Genomic DNA, 24,789 nt, shown 5'->3' on the forward strand with positions numbered 1-24,789 from the left:
CCCCCCCCCCCCCCAGCAGTTCTCCCGCGCTCGTATGCGTGCGTGTTCTCGACGCCTCCTCGCAGCGTCATCCTCCCCCTCTCCCTCTTGGTTCAACCACCGTCCTCGTTGCAGTCTTTGCGATATTATACATATATATATATATATATGGTAGGTATAACTACGGAAGCGGCGATGCATTTATATATATTATTATGTTGTTGTCGCCAGACCCGGCGAACCGAATAAAACGCGTCGCAAACTTCACCCTCTATAGCACCACGACCACGCCGCCGCTGTTTTCAAAAACAGTTCTTTTGTACGGCCAACGCCAGCCACCCCTTTCGTCGAGCGCGAAGAGAGACTTATCGGCGGCGAACCGACCGTTGTCGCTGCACAGTATTATAATGCACATATAACATTTAGGGTAGGTACACCTATTGTGTACACGATTATATAATAATATAATAACATAATGACGTTATTATATTGCGATATTAGTAGGTAGGTACTCCGCACGTATGATGACAATATAATAATAATTATATGTTGTCGGCGTCTTATGTCGTCGAATTTAAATAACAGCAACACAAAAGAAAATAACTGCGAAAATACATAATTTGATTTTTTAATCCAAATCGAGCTTATATCGAGGACCTACCTTCGACGTTAATACCTTCTCAGTACCGCTCATAATATATTATTATTGTACCTACAACGTGACCAGCGAATAAAAATCGCATTACTCATTACTCGACGCAGTAGTTTTGCGCGATCGGTGAACTCCAATTCCAAGCATCTGAAGGATTATATTAAAATATATAATGGGTACGAATTACTCAGATAAGTACTTTCCTACTGCGTAGTATACAGACTATTCATGTAAACATAATATTGTAGGCGCACGGTTAATCCATTACTATTAATACCTCCAAAATCTTTTATGTTACTTTAAGGTTTAAATACACCAAAAGCATAATATATCAGGTGTAATAATATATTATTATTATTATTATTGTGACTTCGGTGGTTATAACAATATGTCGATTAATTTTCTTTATTTGCCTTAGGTATATTATTTGCCATATTTGGCAACATTTCAAGACGTATTATTATTTATTTGTCATCATATCATATTATGTAATTCTAAATTAACAAATTATTCCAATATTATTTCACATATCTGTTTACCATCCTATTACCAGTAAATAATGGCCATGCATTGATTAGATTTATTATCAAATTATTTATTTATTATTGTTTGGAAGAAGTTTTAATTTACACAATATGGCATATGACCCATTCTAAGCTAATACAATAAATTGTGTGTGGCAATTATTTTCCTATGATTTTTTTTCCGTTTTTGTCATTCATCCAAACAACTTTCCCGAATTTCACATCCCCTCCCGTAAAGTTAGCATGAGCTTTTTTTAGATTCGGTCAGTAAATACAAATGTAATAATTATTAACTCGTAATATCGTTATAATAAATTTATCGAATTATAATAAACAACATACGCCCTACCTATTTATACACATTGTAATAATTATGGTTGAGTTATGATTTTCTTATACCTACCATAAACCCATATTTTGTTAACCACAATGAGTTCTAATCGTTCAAAAAAAATATTATATATAATCTACGATTCGTTGTATCAACAATATTTTATTTATTAATAAATATAAAATGAAATCATCGATGCCATGACTATATGTACCTAATTGTACAAACAATTCGAAAAATAATCTCCTTGGCGAAGAAATTGTGACAAAACGAATATTGAATTCTTGAGAAATGCTATATATATGTTATATACGAATGAGATTTAAGAAAATATTATATTCCAAACAAATGATTTAAAATCGTATTTGTCGAGCATGCAAAATAGTAAATACAAGTTATCATTTCGTAGTTTGTACATCGGATCAAGTGCACCTACAAAAGAAAGTAAGTATACAACCGAGCTCAAACTTTGCACGTCTTAAAATGTAAAACCAGCGGAGACGACGGTTGCAAACAATATTTTTTGAACTTTGCCGCTCGTTGAAAAATACATAAATTTTGAACAATACATTGTTATTTATTACGCGTTACCGTATAAGCTGTTGGTGGATTATGGTTATTTTTTTACCGTAAACACGGGGCTTTGTAATAATAATAATAATAATAATAAAAATAATAAAAGAAGAAAACTTTCTTCTTGAACACGAGAACTAAGCTGCGTGCTTCGTGGAGTCCTTATAGTGCACTGCAGCACGCGACTGATCCCGGGAAGGGGCTAGCAGGATAGATGTTTCATAAAATAGGATTTTGCCATTTCGAAATAATAAAAAATTACTTACTGCTAAACGAGACGATGTATTTTACATTAGTTATTATTCAAAGCTCAGCGTTTATTTATCGCGCCTCCGCTCACCCTTTCCAGTGTCAATTTCATGTTTGCTCTTAATTAAATTCAAAAGCAACACTTTGCAAATACTTCGGAAGTAGAGTACATTAAATATTTAGTCATAGAATAAAACATTCGAACTGGAAGTAGAAGCTACGCAGCTGTAGTCAGTATAGGTAGTATTAGTTAATTCTAGCGAAAGTACAGTATTATTCGCTTAAATGCGATATTGCAGATATAGAGCGCACAGCCAGACAATCGCACTTAGGTCAAAACTATATAATCTATATTGTATTTGTATAATATTATAATTTAAACATATAGTATAACATTGCGCCAGGGATTAAGTACTTGAGAAGGTATATTATAGCAATTGTTAAACCTAGTTTGAGATGATCTCATTAAGATATGGGTACCTTAGAATGAGATTCAATTTTATACTTTGCAGAATAACTTAATTTAAATTGTATGTTTAAAAAAAAGTACCATTTTGAAAAATAATCAAGAAAGTGAAAACACCATTATAGTATAATATAATCATTGTGTCATTTCTGACAAAGTCCATTAATTGTTTGTCTTTAGTCTAAATTTAAATCGCCTTGTCACTCGTAAACATGAAAAACTTCAAAACCGAAATTACAGAAATAAAAAAATAATGAAAAAAATAGAATTTTCCACATGGTAATTTTTTGTATAAAAAAGCTATTGTATTGATAATATCGACACTTAACAGTATTAATATTATCAGTTATGTACGGAATTTTACTTATTTTAATGAAATCCGTTTACTGCGTGTGCTGGAGAAAAACAGCATCTACGTCAAAAATGTAAATGCAAGCGCTTATAACGTAGCAATATATTTAGGATAAGATTTATCATGTACCATTTGCAGGCACTATTATTTATTTGTATATTACAATTTCTTTGGTACTCGGCCATTCCATACATATATTGCAAAGCTCACTCGTAATAATATGTCAACAAAAAATAGCATGGTATACTCTGTGAGATTTATAAATACATGGACCTTTTTTTCCGATTTTTTTTTTTTAATTTTAATTTTTCCAACCCTAAAAGGTCGTTTCCCTATAATATATTAGAGGGCATAATATGAATATTATTATTTTATTTTTATTTTTTTCTGAGCAAGTTTTCCTTCAAAAGTCGTTATAAAATATCATCCACTCGTCGTATTCACGTCTAATTACACACGGTCGATCAATATTTCGAAAAACGACGGAGAGTATGATAATGTTTTTTGTCGTTTCTAAAGCTCGATAAAAAAAAACACAAGCACAAAAACATATACACATATTCAACATACATATATATTAAAACCGACGGATTTCGAAAATAATTTTGATTTGGCCGATATATATCATATGAGAGTGTACACACAACGTTAATACGATTATAAACGTGGCTTTGGTCGATTGTCGGTTGCTCAGTTGTACAAAACGTATATAATACTAATATATTATATTATTGGTGCGACAGGGCATAAAATAAAATGCATTAAACCGACGGTAAATCATCGAACGGAAGAATTCCGATCTCGGGTACCTATACGTATATATTGTTGTATATTTATTTAGGTACAACTGTGTGTCAATAATAATATTATTTATACAAACGTGTCGTATATAATAATATGCGTTTTTCGTGCTCTGTATATTATTGCCAGCAGTGTTTTCCACTCAGCCGTGTGCTCTTATCAATACGTCATATTTTATGATGGGATTAAAATCATGATGACCTTTGATTTCACGCGTGATCAACAGTCAGTGCACTTCCTGATGATATTATGATGGAGGAGTACACATGGATCTGCAGCTGGGTGTAAAGGATTAAAATATTATATATTTTATTCCCGAAAAGCTTGAACAGACCAACGTGGTAAATCGACGGGAGAGACCACGATGTTTGTACGTAGAGGATCCTACAGAAAAAATCAATGTTTGGCAAAGACTCAATTTTCGCGGTATATTTATGGTGTCACGTGTAGTATATAAATAATTTATAATATTTTTTCCCCCAAGTTCTTGGTGAAAGCTGAATTAAAGTAATTTATTTGAAAATCGTTTAATAATCTAATTTTATTCACAGCAAACTATCGCAGGATATTATCGTATCGTTTGTAAAAATAATATTATGCGCACAAAGACGTTAATGAAATACAAATTTAAATAAAAATACGATTTTCTTTGAGAAATAATCACTTTATACATAGGGTTTACATTTTTACGAAAAGCACGTGAATAAAAAAATTGTAAGTAGTCTCAAATATCAAAGGGAAACCCCTTTAAACCTATTGAAAAATAATGAAAATAGTAATATCAGTGGTGCATACATTATTCATGAATATAAAACTTAAATATTTACAGACAATGTAGGTATCTATAATGGATATGTTGTAGATCTTACTTAGGTTTATTTAAATCGATTTTAAAATTTTTTTTATGTACCTTTAACAATTGTATTAAGTCCAAATTCTCCATTGGTAACATTCAAATGATAATAGTGAAAAGTAACAAATGAAAATTAGAATACCAATATTACTAATATAATTATTAGCAGGATTTATTTTAATTAATTAATTGATTTCCGTTATTCAATATTATGTGATATCAAAGATATAATTTTAATTGTCATTAAATAAAATAAATAGTGAGAACAAACTTAGCTACGACATATAACTTTAAAACTATACTAATAATTGGTACATCCTATATAGTCCTTAAAATGTATCTTGAATTTATAAAATTAAAAGTATAGACATATAGACATCAGATTAAAAAATTCGTCTTTTAGAAGTGTACTTATCTACAATCGTAAATTGCATATATTGTATGCATTTCATAAAATAACCTATAAATGTTTTACTATATTTTATTATAACTCAGTCAACAGACCTCTATACTTGTGTACAAATATTGATAGTTCCGACAAAGAACAAGTGGAACGCTATTTGCAGTTTAATTGAATAACCAAAACTTAGAGCATAAGATAAATATTTAAATATTACTAAATAAAAAGTTCAAAGGACGAAAATCAGAATTTTCAAAAAACCATTGCAAAAGGGAATGCAAGTTTTGCACAAGTCGGGCGTGTAATGCATTTTGAGCTCTTTTAAAATGTTTTAAATATTTAAAGGAAACGGTGCAGCGGTGACGACGATAAGAGCTCGAGAAAAGCCGACTTATCGTGTTTTTTTTAAGTCTCTCTTACTGGCTCCCACTCTATCCGTCTCTCTTGCAGTTACTTTACATGCACGTTCTTTATAAATATATATATATATATATATATATGAATTTATTTATTTATTTAGTCTGTCTCTGTTTCTCTCTGTCTGCTTCTGTTTCTCTCTGTCTGTCTGTTGGTTTCTCTCTCGGTCTCTTTCTCTCTTTTTCTCTTTCTCTCTCTCTATCTCTCTCTCTCTCATCTTATTCAGCTAGTGAGACTGTTATTCCTGGGTCCACTTGATAAAGAATACAGATTATCGCCTTAAAACAGTCGACCGACTAACAGGGAGGTGTTATGGGATCGTCATGAGGCATTTGGCGTGTATCTGAAAAGATTTGACCCGAGTATAACACCCCTTATAATTCAAAAAACTGTGATTTCCCGACGCAGTCTCAATGTGTGAGAAAACAGCGGTGTTGAACAATATATCAAACCTCTTGACACCGTCATCTCCCTCACTGTGCTCGCGTACGTAACATCACACCGGGGCCGAAAACCGTTCATATTTATGGCTGGTTTCATAAAAACGCCCAGGGCTCAGGGGGCGGTAGTGGTGGTGGTGGCGGCCAAAAACTTTTTCCCATTACACAAAACGAGGCTTTAAGTTTCATTCCATCCCTCTCTATGTTATTTATTGAGTCCGGCGCGAACCGCTGTTCCAATTAAGGTGGATTAAACGGCTACCAAAACTTACAATGATATTTTTCGAACGGCTAAAGTTTTTGGAATTGCTTTTTTCTTCACGCACAACAACAGTAAGCTATGATAGTATCCGCGAAAATTGTTCAAACCGCCCGGACTCGGAAAAGCTGTATATCGACCTGAACGTTCAACCGGTAAGATACTATGTCACCAGCCGCTAGCGGTCACACACTTAAAGCAGCTGTAAATCATAATACCATAACACTATCGTTAAATATTATGAACAAATGTAGAAAAGTTAAAACATTTCTTTTATTATAAAAAACAATACGTGGTCAGGAATCAGAGACGGGTGTTGGACACTAGTCTTACTTTTATAGAATTGTTAGTTGTTATAGACCAATGAAACGAGGTTGACATAGTAAAATAAAATACATTTGAAGGGGATGATGAAACACAACACCTGGAATATGATTTTAACCAAAATATAATGATTTGATACAATTCTTGATGCAACTGTATACATCAATATGTTTTTATTATATCAAAACAATTAAACAATATAATGATATTTTTTTTGATTAAATAATTTATTTAAAAAATGTTGTTTTAAAAACAAGTAGGTACGTACGACAAAATATTAAATTAGTTTATACTTAATAAAAACATAGGTACATATAATATGGTACCTACTGAGCTTAAGTTTAAAATTACGATTTCAATATTAAAAACTACACAAATATGGTTGACCTGCAGCACTGTTCCCTTTTTCATTTAATATTTCAAATTAAAAAACAGAACAGGAATTAGTTTTCCTGATGAATGGAATGAACCTAACGTCCCTATAACGCATTCTTCTCTATAATAGCTGAACTGAGAGGAAAAGTTTCGTTGATTGTAAAACAGACCACGACTTTGGGGCGATGGTTTCCTTTAACCGGATAAGAGCTGGCAGTGCATTAGTAGACCCGGTGTGTTTATCTTACAAGAATCGAGAATATATATATATATAAAATATATATATATATTATATATATAATATATAAGAAAATCAAGTCTCGGCCAAAGTGGTACGTTTGTTTAGTGAGGTCCGCTGTGCAAACTCAAACTTTGGGGTCAAATATCGGACTGGATTAGAGGTGCTGGGATTTTCAGTGGTTTTTGAAAGTGAGTGAGAGAGTGAAAGAATATTAGTATGGATGTATGAGGAATAGGAGCAAAAGGGGTTTCTTGGTGGGGTGAGCAAAGTTTCCTGTCCATTTTATTTGACCGTAGACCACTTTGTTGTGTGACGAAATCCAGCTCTCTCTCTCTTTCTCTGTATATATAAATATATAAATGAATATATATATATATATATATATGGTCAGAATCCAAGTGAGCATAAAACCTTTTTTGTGCACAAAACAGCGATATGCAATAAAAAATAAATATTCAATATAGGTACCTACAAATCGAGAATACACTTATACGGGTATTTTTCAACTTAGGTATGCTATTAAAGTCTACGGTTTACGTTGTGGTATTAAATAAACAAAAAATAATAATATGTGAATAACTCTCATCAGTGGTGACTTTAGTGGATACTCTGTTATAAAATTAGAATTAATTATCACTTTTTAATAGAGGAAACATAACCGTTAGAGATTAAATAATATTATTCAGTATTTACGTTTACAGTCAATATATTTTAATAACTAGTTTTATCATTAATTTTTAATCAAACAATTTTTTTTTTATATATGAAATTTAAGTTGAGTCTAATAAAATATGCGTATGCGGACTATAAAAACAAATTTGAGTGGCATAGACGGCACTCACTCCATACGTCATGTTTCCACTAAATACAGTAGTCGCCGCTTATTGGACTCACTTTGGGACCCGACAATTTGAGTCAATTAACCGAATGAGTCAATAAGGCGAATGACTCAAAAACCTAACCTAACCTAACCGTGCGAATCGGGACCAACCGTTTTGAGTCTAATATGCGAATGAGTCAATTAACCGTGAGTCCAATAAGCGGCGACCACTGTACTAATATACTACATATTCAGAACGTTTTTCATAAGTAATTTTTCATTAGAATATACATACTTTAACGTACGTAATAAAACACAATTAACAAAAATACTATTTGTAAATTTGAATTGTAATATTATATAAGTTTCAAGTACATTGGAACATTTAGTTTTTCGAATGTGAATTTCACTTATTCAATAAAAAAAAGTTGAACTCTTGTAGTCTCATATACGATTTATACGTATTCGTGTTTATAAGTAAAAACTATTCAATTATATACTTTAGGGACGTTTAAGAGTCATTAAAATATATTACAGAACACTTGTAAAATGCTTTTAGTTAATTTTTAATCACATTACTCATTACTGTCGAAAACACAAGTTATATACAGTTGTTATTTGATTATAGTTTTAAACGTACGATTCATATTTGAATTGAATACATAAATAAATTGCATTGGATTAGTACCGACTGATTAATACAAATATTTTATTCGAATAATGTCGTAACTTACTGATAGTATTCGTATTAAGGAGTTACAATATTAGAAGGTTAAGTTTCTAGGAACAATAATAATGGCATCATACAACAATGGCTACTACTGCATTTTCCAGAATGGTACATTTACATTAACTTCCTCGTTCTCTTTACTCATTGATTTTCAAAAATGATTACACATACTTTGTTAAACGTTTTAACTCTAAATACATGTTTATAATTTTCATTACTCATCATTTGATATAAACATAATGGAGGAATATTCTTTTAATTTTTTGGAATCATCACCATGAGTAATTTGTACATAGGAATTAAAACATCTAGCTACGTTTCAAGTGTAAGACACGATTGTATTGCATTCTGTTTAATCGTGCTTTTTCCATAGATTTTTCTCGAGTAATTTCGTCTCAAAATCAAATTATACTTATTCTACAATCAATTCAAAATTACTGTAACTAATCGGTCACTGCTGAAGCAACGTGACATTTATAAACCAAAATCCACGCGCACCGTATTAATTCCTTCGACAGCTTAAACTGCCTATATACAGGTATAATTAATAATATTCAAAATATTTCTTACCTGATTGATTTATTTAAATTGTTTGTTTTCAAAATCTGAGTGAAACAATCTGAAAAAATAATATAAACCAATTAATTATTAGGTAATTGAATTTCATTGTGTGAAAATGATTTAACTATTTTGCTTGGTATTTAAACATTTGATTTTACATTGTATTAACTAAAATATATTTGTATAAATGTTCATATTTATTATGAAATTTGATTGTTATTAATTGATCGGTCTCAATAAACTCGGAAAGTTGTAATTTAACACTTATATACTATTTTGGGTAGTACTTAGTAATAATTATAATATACTGTGTCATAGAATTTAGAAGTATTGTTATAATTTTTTTCTAGACTTATAAATGTCTAGACTATAGGTGGGTAAATAACAGTAATTAAGTGATCAACACACAATTGAATAAAAAATCCGAAAATATAATTTCAATTTCAATTGTTTTTTCATAAAAATCTAAAAACATTTATATTTTAGCATTTCTATATATTTACACATAATTTATATAAATTCTAATAAATGACCAATACAAAAATGGAATATTTTCTTTTTGCAGCGATTGCAATAAAAAAAATGATGGTTAAAAAATATGGACGACCTTAATATTATTTTACACATTGTGTGTTGTTTCATTTTCTACTTAACGTTTTCTAGTTATGTATAAATTTTCAGTTGTACGACAACTTGTACCTGGTTAGAATGTTCAATTAAAATACTTTACGATAAAAAAGACCAAATTTATTCGTTCCTAGTAAAAACCTTAACCGCTTTAAATCAATATTGAGAGCTATTTATGTTGAGTTATGGGTTTGAACGTCTATAGACATTGTTTGTGTACCTATATATTAAATATATATAGACGCGTTCCTCTGTATATTTTATTTCAAATTTAACTTTTAATTTAATTAGGTTTTTTAATATAAGTTTTAAACCATTACCTCGGTTCACTTTAAGTGTTTCGAAATTTTTAAGGGCGAATTGAAATTAAATAAACATGCAATTTATACTCTCAAACGGTTTTTGAAGAAAACGGTGTACCTATACCTATCGATAAAATATTTATAAAACTATAAACTATGCCTATGAAATAATAATATAATTTGTTTTATATGACATTGGTCTCAAATACCTATTTTTTTTTTTTGCAAAAGTCAATTTGGACATAAATGTCCAACGCGTTTCATTTCAACTTTAATTTCCGAAAGGAAAACGCATGTCCCTGCTACCACCGCGGTTTACTACAAACTTCACTTGCAGTACCGTTGGCGGCGATCGAATTGTTCTATAATTGATTTAAAAACGTCACATACACATAGGGAAGGTTAATTTAGTTACGAATAATATAATGTCTAGGATATATTGAAGTACCTAGTAGTCATATATTGGAAACCACTCGTATTATTTTTTTTTTTTTAGTTTCTATCGCAAAGGAGAGAAATCGCTTAGTGACATTGTTATACGGTACGCAACGGGGATGGGTCTGTGTCTGTTTCTTTTTTAACGTTTTATTTTTCCCCTTTTGTACGCGTATATTCACGGTCTGGGGGAAAAACGAATGGAAACGAATTAAAGTTTAATAATAAAAAAAAAGGGAGTCTGAAAACAAGCCGTTTTCCGCACAATAAAATACGTATGGAATCGCAATTGGCAATGGTGGCAAAGGTGAAGGGAGTGGGGTTAGCCGATAGGGAAAAACAAAAGAAAATCGTCTGGTGAAAAAGACGGCATATCGCCACCGTTAAAAGTCTAAGAACTCGCATAAAACCACAAAGTACCTAGTAAAAAATTAATAATGAACTCTCTCTTGCTCGCTCGAATCATCCAAAATATCCTTTACGGGTACCTATTGCTTTTTTTATGCGTGCACTCCATGTGCCTTCGTTTCTACTCTACAGAGGCTACAAGAACAAGGGTGATAGACAGTTGGCAGATGGCAGGGTGCACATATTCGGTGCCCCGGGTCATCATAATACAGTGTTATGGGCCCATCTAACCGTCACCTCGTCATACTAACCTCCAAAATCACCTTAATATGACTCGAGTTTAACCTCCCTACATTATACTGTACTACAACGGGGTGAGCGTGTGCGTTTAATCATACATATCACAGGCTAGCGGGTGAGCCGCGCGTGCGAAAGGGATTCCAAATGGCCTCTCGACGCCACGTGGGACGATATTTATATTTTTATATACATCGTTTATGTATACTTAATAATATATACATACACATAATGCGTCAGTTCGACTCCCGCAAAATCCATTAGAAAAAAAGCATTGTAACGGGTGTGTGTGTGTGTGTTTTTTTTACCAGTCATGGCTGAAATTAATAAATAATGCTACTGCGGTGGTGGCAGTGGCTCGGCGTATGGTACAGACACGACGGGGTATCAGAAACTTAAGAGACTGTAAAATCAAGTATAATATATATTATATTATATAGTATTCTATTTAATAATAAATACCTAACAATGAAATTATGATTATTGGCTCGCGCATAATTAATGTGCACGTGCTTCATACTATGCACATTATCATTTTATGCTTTGTACTGGTGCACAACTATTATGAATTAAAATATAATATATTATATCATAATATCATATTTTAATTGTTCACACGACTATAACGGCAGCACTCATAATAAAAAAATCTAAATCGGTGGAATTAAACTCGGAGTACTGCGTTACACGGGGCTGCAACGTAAAACGCTCTCGAAAAATAATAATTTTTAGTTTGTTTCGTGTTAATGTAGTTATATTATTATACTCGTTTGAATAAAACACCACTTTTATTTGTTTATTTTACGAATAATAATAATAAACTATTTAACCGTTCGTCTATATCATGTGTATCTTGTGTATCTTTAATGATTTATAATCGAATAAGAATCAACAGTAGTCGTTTTTAACATAATATAGTACAGTACTACAGTATAATGTATAATGTGTACACGTAAAAGGTCGAAACCGCGATAAATAAAAGTGAAATTAACGAGTTTTCATTTATTTTATTGTCACAGTTAGACATAAATCTTGATTATTAATGCTATTAATTTTACGGTGTAGTTGACAACAATATATAAATATATATATGAATTTGGATAATCCTCGAGTCACGTATTTGCAATTGGATATCTAGTAGATCCGAGTCATTAATCATTTTAAAATTACTTTTTCATAAAACAATTTCAAACTTGTTTGCGATTTTAACTTCTGAAAATATGAAACAGTGCATATTATATACAATACACAAAACCACATATAATGATGGTACATTTTTTGATTGGTCTATTATACATTTATTATTTGTACAACTCGAAATTCAAATTATGTCGATTTACTTAATTATGTATGCTTATTTCATTTATTCGTATTGCCGAAAAAGCCGATTAAAAATTAAATAGCATCGTTGAAATAGTTGTACTATAATTACATGATACGAATATCCATACATAACACAGAGTTAAAACATTTTGTTTCATTAGATCGGTTGACTGCATTTGGAAATTTTAAATCCAGACAGTTAATTTAAATTATTTATTAAAAATCTAGTTTCCTATGACATTATTCATAAAGGTTTAATTTGTGTTATTCATTTTTTAATAGGTACTTTCTACAGATTTTTAGGTAAAAGGGAAATGTTTTTTTAATGCATTTTAAGTGATAATTTAAATATTCAAGGTGAAAAGTTGTAACTATTTATCAATATACCCATAATATATGTAACTAAATTCTGAGGTGTTAAAATCATATAACAAAGTATCAAATATATCAAACCCAAACTAAATATTATCATACTCATTCAAAAAAATCACTATAGAGGTTTTATTACATATTTCATACTAATTATAATGCTTTTTAATGCTTTTATGAATTATTTAGATTATTTTATATTAATATCAAAGGGATTTCTCTATATCCAACGGCAAATGTATTAATAATATTTTTATTAGGTATTTAATTTATTCTTATTAGCAGTGTAGTAGCGCTTTCGCATAACGTCATAAAATAAAGATAACACATCAGGTTTAATAGTAACAAAGTCTATCATAGATACGTATATAAAAGTTTTTTTTTTCTTAACTGATAAAATTAAAAAATAAACGTTATTAACCTATAAGCACAAATCGCGAGCAATTAAATAAACTTAAACAATATAAAGGATATATATATATATTATATATATATATATATATTTAGAGGCTCAAAAAACGTTTTTGAGAGTGATATAGGATGCTTTGGGACGTAGCTATTTTCTTCCAAAAATAAGTTACTGTTTATCTCCACAGTCCATTTTCCCCAAATAATAAATTAAGAATAAAAATAATATGTATGTTTAATGCAAACATTGTAGTTATTAAAGTAATTGTTACAAATAAAAATTGAATTTAATTATTAATAATAAAGTAGGTACCCATATTTTTTGGAAAAATAGACAGTGGAAGAAAACAGACCAGCTCGAGCCTATGATGCTTACGAATAAATAATCTATACAATTATAAACGTTAATGATAATTGATCAATTATTTTTATTAATAATCATAATTATATCAACAATAATAATATTGTACTAAACAGAATTCGTATTATACATCGTTGCGTACATTGTGTGCTTACCTGACATTGGAAATGGGTGAAATGAGCTTACAATTGGTGAAACTGTTCGTAAAAATGACGGTGGAACGATTAAAAATGAATTTTTTTCTGTACAACATACCAGTGAAATAATTGTGGGAGGATACATTCCGTATTCTCCATGATCGAAAAAAAGGTAGATAATGTCACGTACACGCGTAGATAGCTTTAATATTATAGTCGATAAAAAGTACTGGAATGCACGGATTTCTGCGAACCAAATGGAAAATGTAATATTATTAAAATAAATGAAAACTCATCGGAATAATCTCCGTTTTCAATAATAATATTATTTTATCGTTATAATTTATTATCATCCGCGAAGTATAATATAGTGAAAAGTAATGAAAATAATATAGTGGTACAAATTACAATCTAGACACGCCTTTATATATTATTGTGATGTTCTAAATGCGCCCTGTTCAAAGTGTATGTACATTTCCATTGAGTTCGGTGTCTTAAATTACTGACGAAAATCAGTACAGCTCAGAGCTGTAAATTATAATCGCTCTGCCGGGGAAATATATGAGCCCGTCCCGTGAAAATCGGTGCGTATTATCTCAAAGCGCACTAGTGTTTTTGTCGTGATTATATGTCATTATCTTAAACGCGCGAGCCACTCAGAATATTTAATGTACCGAAAAGTACCCGACATGGAACCGAAAGCGGGTAATAATAATGTATACATAATTAGATATATTCTCAAAAACAGTAGGACACGCACACAACCGATTTTGACTAATCGATAGGCATCGACTTTCAAAAGTTCCCATACTGTTCAAATAAACGCGTACGCGTGTTGGAATGTACACTTGATGATGGTGTATAATGCATACAATTATTATTATACTTCAACGAGTAAATAATTAGTGTGGACAAAATTAATTACACGGTCGACAACGGTTTAGAAGTTCCTATAATACTGTTTTTCCAACACTAATTTACTGGATTAATAGTGTTAATTAAGTGTGGTGGGTGAGGTCAGCACAATAATAAAGTTGTTCACCATCAGTCGTTTAACTCGTGCTAAGAAAATTTTCCCAACAAAACATCGGTATTTTGGTTAATTAAAACAATTGTTATTTCGAGTAGATTGTATTATTTCGCACTCAGTCGCGTACCTTTTTGAAAAACAACCCCCCCCCCCCCCAAAAAAAAAATAATACATGCTTATTTCCTTGAAATTCATAGTAGTGCACGAGATTTAATTATATAGTTGTTAAACCACTTGAAAATGTTTAACTGCGTTTAAATCCATTGCGACTTTACGACGTTTAATGAAACTATTCAGCAGCTAGGAGTCAGCGTCTGCCTATAATTTATAAAACTAAGCGACCAAACATAAAGTGTTAAAAGCGTCGTTTTAATGCACTTTGGGTGGTATATTATTTTAGCTTATAAAAACGTCTAACAGTTAATTACAGCTCGAAAGCATTACAATAAAAAATTATAATACTGTTTTTTGCACCATAAAAAAGTGAAAAAGAAAAAATTAAGAACGTCGGCATCAGTGGTGGCTGTGAAATCTCCGTAGGCGACGGCACTCTATACCGGGTTACTCGTTAAATCGATAATATATTTCAACGAACTGCACGGCGGTGAACTTTCCAAAGTCTTCCAACCCTCTCCCCCGGTCAGACGCTATGGAGGATTGGACGGCGGCGGTGGTGTAGGCCTACCGTATCTCCTCGACGACCCCCGCCCGCCCGAACACACTTCACACCGTCATTCCTCCGTCGCACCTCCCCACCGCACCCGGCCTTGGCAGTTTATTTAGCGTCGGCCCGTGTTTCGCGGACGCGTGTACATCCATTCTCTGTGTGTTTCTGTCTCTTGTTTGCCCGTCCGCTTTAAATAATTAATGGACCTTGGCGCGCCAACGCCAAAAACCCTTAGCGGCGCGCGTCTTCCCAGCCGTCCCTCATCCGGTGCGGTGGCAGTTGCGGCGGTCCTCTTTTTACCTTTTCACACACAAATACCTTGCCGCCATCACATCACGCCACCACCAGGATCGTCCTGCTGCAGCTGCAGTCGTTGTACACGACGACTCTTCACCCGTCTCTCTCGAGCGCCACCTTGTCCCGCCAGGCCGGAAGTGCAGGAGCTTCAGTTCGTCGAGTGTAATTAAACATCACGGATCTCGCGAAACAATTCATATACGAATACGACTAACTATATACATACGCACACGTATACATATATAAATATGTATATACGATTCACTTGTTTACGTGTGTAAGTGTCGCAAGACTATACCGCAGTCGCGCTATCATCCAATATATATATGGATGTTATATACCACTGATGCTGTAACACATACGACACTATGCCGAAAACCACGATTTGTTAGCAACCCTACACTAGCGTAACTTATATATATATATATATACGGTGTGTGTGTGTGTGTGTGTGTGATTATCTCCTTCGGCGGTCTGTGCACCACTCTCCGCATGTACGTGTATAATATACGTGGGCTGCGGTGCACACACATGCATCGCAATAACAATTTACTCGATATAACGGTGGAAAATTATTGCACTTGCCATCAATTAGAACAACCCTGGCAGCGCGCACGCACTCGTGCAGCACCGATCCTGTCAACCATCACGCTCGTCCGCGGTTCGCTCGCGAATCTGCGTCAAAATTGACTTCCGCAGTGCCTTCTCGCGTTTCCTGTGTAAGTACCTACATATAGGTAGGTACTATCGAAGCCTCAAGTGACGCGTTCCATTCATTATCGCGTCACGTTCTATTAAAATATTGTGTTCAACGTGCCATGATTCGCACGGTAACCATCGCCCACCAGCTAATCCTCCGTTCGCCCCATTCGTGTTGGTTAAAATTATGATAATATTATAATGTACTGCTGCAGGATTCGAGTACAATAATAAAATATATTCACCAGTTTCGTCATTTTACCTTGCAAAACGCCTGCAGATTCGGCGTAGTAGCAAGACTCATTTGGATGGTTCACTCGGAAGCCAGTTCATATAGGATTTTAAACTGCACTCCTATTTCCCGCGCGTAATTACTATACATCGGATATCGTAATATATTATTATATCTACTGCAGTATTATTACTCGTGTGTAGTCGATCGAGTATTGAATGTCTGTACATACAGTCATACACACAACTAATATAATATAGTCGATAAAAACGACCAATCGTTAAAACAGGGAAAAACAGACGAAACGTGCTGTTAATAAAAAGTAAAACGCGAAATATGTAATACTACGCGTATTTATCGCGGGAGGCGGGACAGCGTGCGTGTTTTTTTTTTATTTCTCTTCCCACCGAATCACCGTGCTCGTATCGAATGAGCCGTCAAAATAACACGTGACTAATACATCAAAATTTACACCCAGCTTATGTACAGTAATTTTAAGCGTAAGCACATACATATTACGCGCATATACCTCGTTCGCAAGCTGTTTATTTTGTAGGAAAAAATCGAAAATTTTGCAAGGCTGCTCTTCTCGTGCACGCTATATTTCAATAAGATGTCGCGCACACGCGGCTACATCATCACAGTTCCTATATTATATATTTTACGGTGCACCGTAAGAATTTCTTTTTAAGAGTTCGTGAAGATTGCTGTTTACGTTTTCGAGTTTTCGATAGATATTTCATAATTTCCTGGGAAAACTTCCCGGCGTTGAGCGGATGCCTCGAATTCTTTGCGATCGAAATCATCATCTCGTCCGATGGCCATATTAGCGCACATAATACACTGTGGAGAAGCAATATAAAACTGTCATATTACCTATGCGTTTAAGTTAGTCATAAGTTATAACGTAGTCATAATTCACTCCTAGTCACATCTAGTTTTTCAGTCACATCTTTTAAATCCTTTTACCTCGTCGTCCAGCTAACCGCTTTTGTTCTCTGGCTTCCCGAAGAATTATTTCCTCATCTTGGATTGTTTTCAATGCTTTATGTTTTAATCTGAACAAGGGACAATCCAGGCTCTTGTGTACTTATGTTTCAGACTTCAGCAAGCCATATATATACATATATATATATATTAATTAAACTGTTGGCGAGTGTGTGAGTATATACACACCCGTTTTCCAGCGAACTATTTCGTCGGGTTTTGCGTCTTAAACAACGCTCGTAAGGATTCCACACACTTATTCACAACTATTCGCATTGAACTCCCGAATCGATACCCTACACATATTATATCTATATACTCCCGTGGCGTTGTCATTGTTTTATTGTATACAGCAAGTCGTATACGGTATATACACATGCACATACATAGATATAGACAGAACCGATAGAGAGAGTGCGTGAGAGAGATTATGTGAAGTCCATAGACCATGGAGAAATCTCTGAAATTCCGATTATACGCGATGCTATAATACACTATAATATATATACTTATATAAAGATGTATGTGTATATATACGCATCTGCTGTTTTGTCCTCGTCATTACGACCCTCCTTTTTTTAACACATCATTTGCACTTAGAGTTTTTTTTTCTCCCGAAGGGTTCTTATTCACTCACCACACACACGCTGCAGTCGTCCCCCTCTGTCAACAGTGTTTCCACCACCACTTTTCCGTTACAGCTCACACACTCGTGGGCAGTCCACGTGTTACTGGCACTATTTCCCTATAAAATCTGTGTCGAGAAACGAATGTTCTATTCTTCTGAACATGACGTACATCACCATAGCTGTTTTTTTTTTATATTCACGCCGTAGTACAATAAATAGTGAACGCCATTGAGTAGGACAAAACAAAAAATGGATGGAAATAAGTGTTCGCTGTATTTACTGAATCGTTAAAAAGGAGAAAAAAAATCCGTTTTACAACATTGTATATACCCACCTTTAATTGTTTACATATTCCACATAAGTTTATACGACATCATATAATGGTTATGATAATTATCAATGTTTACTGCTCATTAAACATTGGCCCACCGCTGAACCAAAGTTGATTTAAATATCTACATTCAGAAATAAATGTATCGAAGAACCAACGCCTTAAAACAATTAATGGTTTTCTATACCTGGAATCATCTTTTCCAAGAATTTACATATTTATAAATCGAATCCTGCACATGTCTACTATTCCGCACATATCAGATAACAAAACTTACAAGACCACCTAAGTTATTTTCAATTACCAGCGACACGAAGTTTGTTCATAACTATCCACGTCGCTCCGACTAAATGTAAATTTCGTAGTAACAACACCGGTGCTCGTGTATAAATCGTAAGTTGATTTAAACAGAAAACGCGTTCAATCGTGTGTTTTCCGAACTTGTTAACCATGAGTGTATTATACACAATTCGTTCAAAGCAGTTTAAAACGGAAAACTTATTTCCAAATAAATAACAGCCCACCTCATTTTCATAGATGAAGTTAAAAATCCAAACATAAGTTATTTCGAACCACGATTTTCAACGTATTAAACTTGAAGAACTATTTAACTTTAGTACATTAATATTATACAAAATTAAACAATTTTTACAATACTATTTAACTCGTTCATTTTTGAAGATATTTGGATATGTAATTATTAAACTGACTCATTTTTGTGATGATATTCAATATTTTTTTAATGCATCTACGTTTCTTTAAAAATGCAATAAGTTTTATAGAATAAATACATTTAAATAAAATTATAAAACGCGTTATATTTACATTACATTTTAGGCTTTAGCCCTATAATAGAGTATTATTTAATGGTATAGAATAATTTTTCTTTGTTAATTTAATACCTAACAAACAAATTACTAAATTTTAAATTCAAATCTTTTTCTTGAAAAAAACATTTTATCTTTTTTATTTGAATAATTATTATCAAAATATAATTGATGTTCCCATTTTATGCAAACAATAATAGCGCAATTCGTTTAATTAGAATTTTCACAATAACAATAGGATATAAACTAATAAATATAACGAAATAAAGGTCCGTTAACAAATCATGGTTATTCGCATATAAATCTAATAAAAAGTACCCTTTAAACCTGATTTAACTGATATTAATGTAAATATTATAGCAGCTCCATAACCCTCAGGTAGAACGCTGCACCATTATAACTAACAGTTAATCGACATTGATTTACACAACGGAAATCTTGAAAAACATTTGGAAACAATAATTCCCAATAACACATTTAATCATTATTATACAACGTGTAGGCATGTGAAAAAGTAGGTTATATGGCTAACCTGTACATTATGAATTATTACTTATTAACTGAAAAGTTGGAAAAAAATGTTTTTAACGTATCTACCTATGCCTTATTATAGTGTATGCCTTGGTCAATATATTCGTATGGTACCTACATTCGATATAATGAATACAATGAAGTATTAAATTATTAAAGTCACTCTTTTAACATAAATATGATTTTGGGTTGGATACACGATAAAATGTTTCTGACCGATTTTTCGTAAGTTTTTTTCGTTGTCATAGTTACTTATTAACAAAATTATGATTCATAGATTTTCCTTGTAGATTAAAAATATGGAGTACTATGCTATGGTTTCCACTGTATAGTGACTTCTTAGTAAGTTGACTTATATTTTCTTGTTAAAAAAAAAAAAAAATAGACCATAAAGATATTTTTATATTTGTCAGATACTATTTTTAAAGATCTGAAGGTGCGTTTTGATATTTTTGGTTAGTACAATAGTACCTATCACTTAATACTGAAACTTAATTTCAAATCTACGAAACAATATTAATTAACACCGATAATACTCATTGTATACTAAAATTTAGAAAAATATTTTAAACTAATAAAACTAAATTTTTAAATATTCAGCTGGTTATAGTTTTACAAAGTCATCAACATAAGATGCAAAATACCATAAAGTGTAAGGTTAAAAAAAATCAAAGACCTTAGGTAACTGCTTAAAAAGTTAAATCACTACGATATTGTAAACTATTCAAGTCGTTTCTATCTTGTATGTTCTTATGCTTTTAAGATACTATATTAACTACTAGTAACTAATAAGTAATCAGTATCTAGTTACCTTTAGAGAAAAATAGATAACGAGATTATAATTAACAATTAATAATACATTGTTGACATGTTATTACGAATTATATTCAATCATGCATAAATTGATGATTTAATTATGATGCTTTGTAGTCTTGTGATTGGATATACCTATATAGTAGGTATAAAACTTAGGTACGGTTTCAAAATATATTTTTTTCTTGAAAAGTTTGAATTCATTGGCCTGTCCTGACGTAAGCCCTCGTATAAAATACAGTGAATTACCAACGCGTGTAAGAGGTACCTATCTAACATAATATAATAATATATTATCGTACTGCAATGATCTTAGATCGAATATGTCACGTCGATGTACGACGACAAAAGCCGAAAAGGAAACCAATCAAAGTAATAGTACGCATATATAGGCGCATTACGATAAGACTAGCGAGTTATTTATATTCGAAATCTAAACAATAAACACGAGTATAGGCTTATCGAACGAATCGAGACCGAAACGTTTTCGTTATTCAGTTTAAAACCAGATAACATCTTATCCGTTCTCAAAAATGGAAAACGATTTTTTCCCCTTCGCCCGTGTCCATCAATCCGTCACTACCCCCGTAGTACCGTACAATACACTTCTTGTGCATTGTATATTATGGAAGACGTATAATAATTTATATACATGTACCTCTAAGCAGATTGTTCCCCGGAAAAACAGTGATTTGATTGTACATTTGTATAATATTATATTATATTATTAGTCCAGGCCGAATTTTCGGGGAAGAAAGAGAATTCAGTCGGACATCCGGTCGACCGTGATACACCGGGGGCAAGGGGTTGGTGACGGCGGCGAGGGATGGTGGTTGCGAGCGGGATGATACCCAGACGAGATTATAATATATACTTTTATATGACCGAACTATATAGGTATAGGCACTCTAGGTGGGTACTTATATCACCGTATCCGTCGCAGTCCGACATCGTATACCGTGCGAGTCAACGTCTCTCTGGAAATATCGATCGCGAATCCCTATATAATATTATTATATTATCATTGCTGCTTTTGCGGCGTACGTGTATATCGTTATTATTATTGTTATGATTATACAATTTCTCCGCTTTCCGCGAAGTCGGATCTCATTCCCAACAGCTGAACTTTCACCGCCCTTCACCCTTGAGCCCGACTTTCCGCGCCCATGTTATCACGTCTAATCACCTCTCGCGACTTGCCCCGACTGATTATTATGATCATAATATAATACATGCACCTACTACTGCACATGGTACACGCCGCCGAGTCTAATGAAAGTCGACCGGACGAAATCCTCTTAACCGTTGTGGTGAAATCGTTTTCAGTACCACACATAATATTATTATAATTATCATGCTATTATATTGATATTATTATTATATATGCTTCGTTCGGCGAAACACGTGCGCGCTTATACGCCGCCCCCCTCTCGGCCGCCACCTCGTTAAAAACTATATCATCGTAGTCCCTCTAGCCCATATTATTATGAACCATTATAATATTATAATATTGCGTATTACAAACAGCGAAGTCCGACGATCAATTCTGTGCCCATATTATCGTTCGCGCAATCATCGTGCACTGATTATCCTCCGGGTCCTATATTATTATATAATACGGGTAAATAAGAAAAATAAAATCAATTATACAATACAATAACTCGTGACCGTCATCCGCGGTATTCACCGACGGTTCGATGTACTAATTATTATTATTATTTACAGCAGTTCGGTGATGTACTGCAAACATTTATATAGGTACCTATCTGGTATAAGAATATCCGACTGCAAGGACGAGGTTAGACAATGCGAGCAAACATTCGACATTACAAATTACATTGCACTCGTATTATACGTTTAATAATAAAGTTTCCGTTGCTATAAATTAGAATTAGACGTATTACAAGCTGGTATAAAATACGAACTCGGGGTTCGAATGACATTGCTCTCTTACTGATGAGATGAAATGAGTATTAATATATTGTGTATTATATGATATAATATATTGAATAGAATATTATAGAATATATATAATAACTAATATAGTTAAACGTCGTTTTATTTGTCAGTAATTTTAAAACATCAAACTATTATATCACACTTAATAATAATATAATGTATATACATGTTATATTATTTGTTTTTTAATATTATATTATAACTAAGGACCATACGACACAAGACTTTGTTTCTTCAAACCACGATTTAATATTATTTTATTGTAGTGAAACTTATAGAAAAAAAATAATAAACGTTCAATTAATTACTAGTTATGTGTAAATTAGAAATAATTGACTCCTCATCTTCCACGCGATTTCCTAACCATGAACCTATATCTGTGTCGATAATTATTCTGCTTACTTCATTGAATTCCTCCATAATTTTCACTTATCCTAATTAATCGAAAATGTGTCTAATAATTTTATACTATATTATGAGATAAACAAAATATAGATTTCTTTTTTTTTTTTTTTTGATCCTGAGCCCGGCAACTGTGGCCATTAGCTATTAGTAGGTACTGTAGGTTTTTGTATTGATGGTTTGTAGGTTTTTGGAACGGTAGGGGGAACACGTGTGTGTTTGTTTTGGCAGAATTTCGAATGGGGCACCCGTAGGTTTCTGCCATGCCCCGGGGGTGGGGGATGGCAGCACTTGCTCTCCGGTCACCGCGACTTGTCCGGAGAAAAATGCCGCCCGGTGGCCGAGGATCGAACCGCGACCGGCTGCGTCGCAGCGGAAGAGTCAGACCACTCGGTCACCTCGTCCCCCATAGATTTCTTTACTTAGGTATATTTTCAACTATTTAAGTTATTGTTTGAAGCGAGCAGATTACTTTTAAATAATATGAAATAGTTTGCCTCAAGACCAGCCGGTTAGATGTAGTCATGTAGGTGTTTAACATAATATTTCACGTCTTTTTGGGTATTAGGTTAATATAATTTACCTCTCACTGAAAAATGAAGAAAAAAAACTTATATATATATAATAGTGTAACTACTTTGGTATTGTTATCGGTTACGCCTTAATTTCAACTTAATACTAATGACCTTATTTTCAAATTTTAAACTGTTTTCAAACTTATTATAAAAGTAAGTTTCGTTAAATTTCACTTTTTGTATTGGATTTAGTATTTTAATCAAACTTATAAATTGTTAATTATAATGTATCCGTTAGAAAATACTACATTTTTTTCAAAATTGATTTCATAAAACAATTAATGTAACCTAACTGTAGATGAACTTTTGAGATTTCAAAATACTTTCAGAAGGAGTCCAACCACTTTTTATATGCCATCGTCCTTTGTAAGAACAATATTATATCTTGAAAAATAGGTACTTACAAAAATATTAAATAATCGCAAGTTATACCTAACTACATTGTAACTTCTAATATACGGTTGTAACATAATTTGTATGTAAAATTGTATGGAACATTCAATATTAGTTTTATATGTTGTGTAACAAACATAAAATATTAATGACTTCGAAAAACGACTAACTTTTAGATCGACAAACACTACTTCGATGGATACATTATGTTTAAATTATTTTAAGAAATTTATTTATTTTACTTTCTCGTGAACCCTAAAAGTATAATTTAAAACAAATTTTACATAATTAATTTTTGTACTCCGTAGAAAGTTGAGGAATTTAATTTTAAGAGAATAATATTTGCCACGTTTCATAAATAAGACCGTTAGAATTGATATAAGTTTTCACTTATTCTGTGTTAATAAGTAAGTTTTCCCATGGTACTTTTAATCATGAAAACGTTTTACGAAATACACATGGC

At 32.5% G+C, this 24,789-nt stretch overlaps 1 protein-coding gene across 1 annotated transcript in view; it reads right to left on the reverse strand.

Moving 5' to 3' along the window:
- The window catches only part of LOC111033413 (semaphorin-2A), a 373,923-nt gene that overhangs the window by 238,262 nt on the left and 110,872 nt on the right, over positions 1-24,789 (reverse strand). The window contains exon 3 of the mRNA XM_022314127.1: positions 9,357-9,405. The gene's annotated coding sequence lies outside the window, so the exon portion shown is untranslated. The remainder of the gene's footprint in view (positions 1-9,356; positions 9,406-24,789) is intronic.

The sequence above is a fragment of the Myzus persicae genome, unplaced genomic scaffold (assembly GCF_001856785.1).
Source record: "Myzus persicae strain clone G006 unplaced genomic scaffold, MPER_G0061.0, whole genome shotgun sequence".
Taxonomy (NCBI): Eukaryota; Metazoa; Arthropoda; class Insecta; order Hemiptera; family Aphididae; genus Myzus; species Myzus persicae.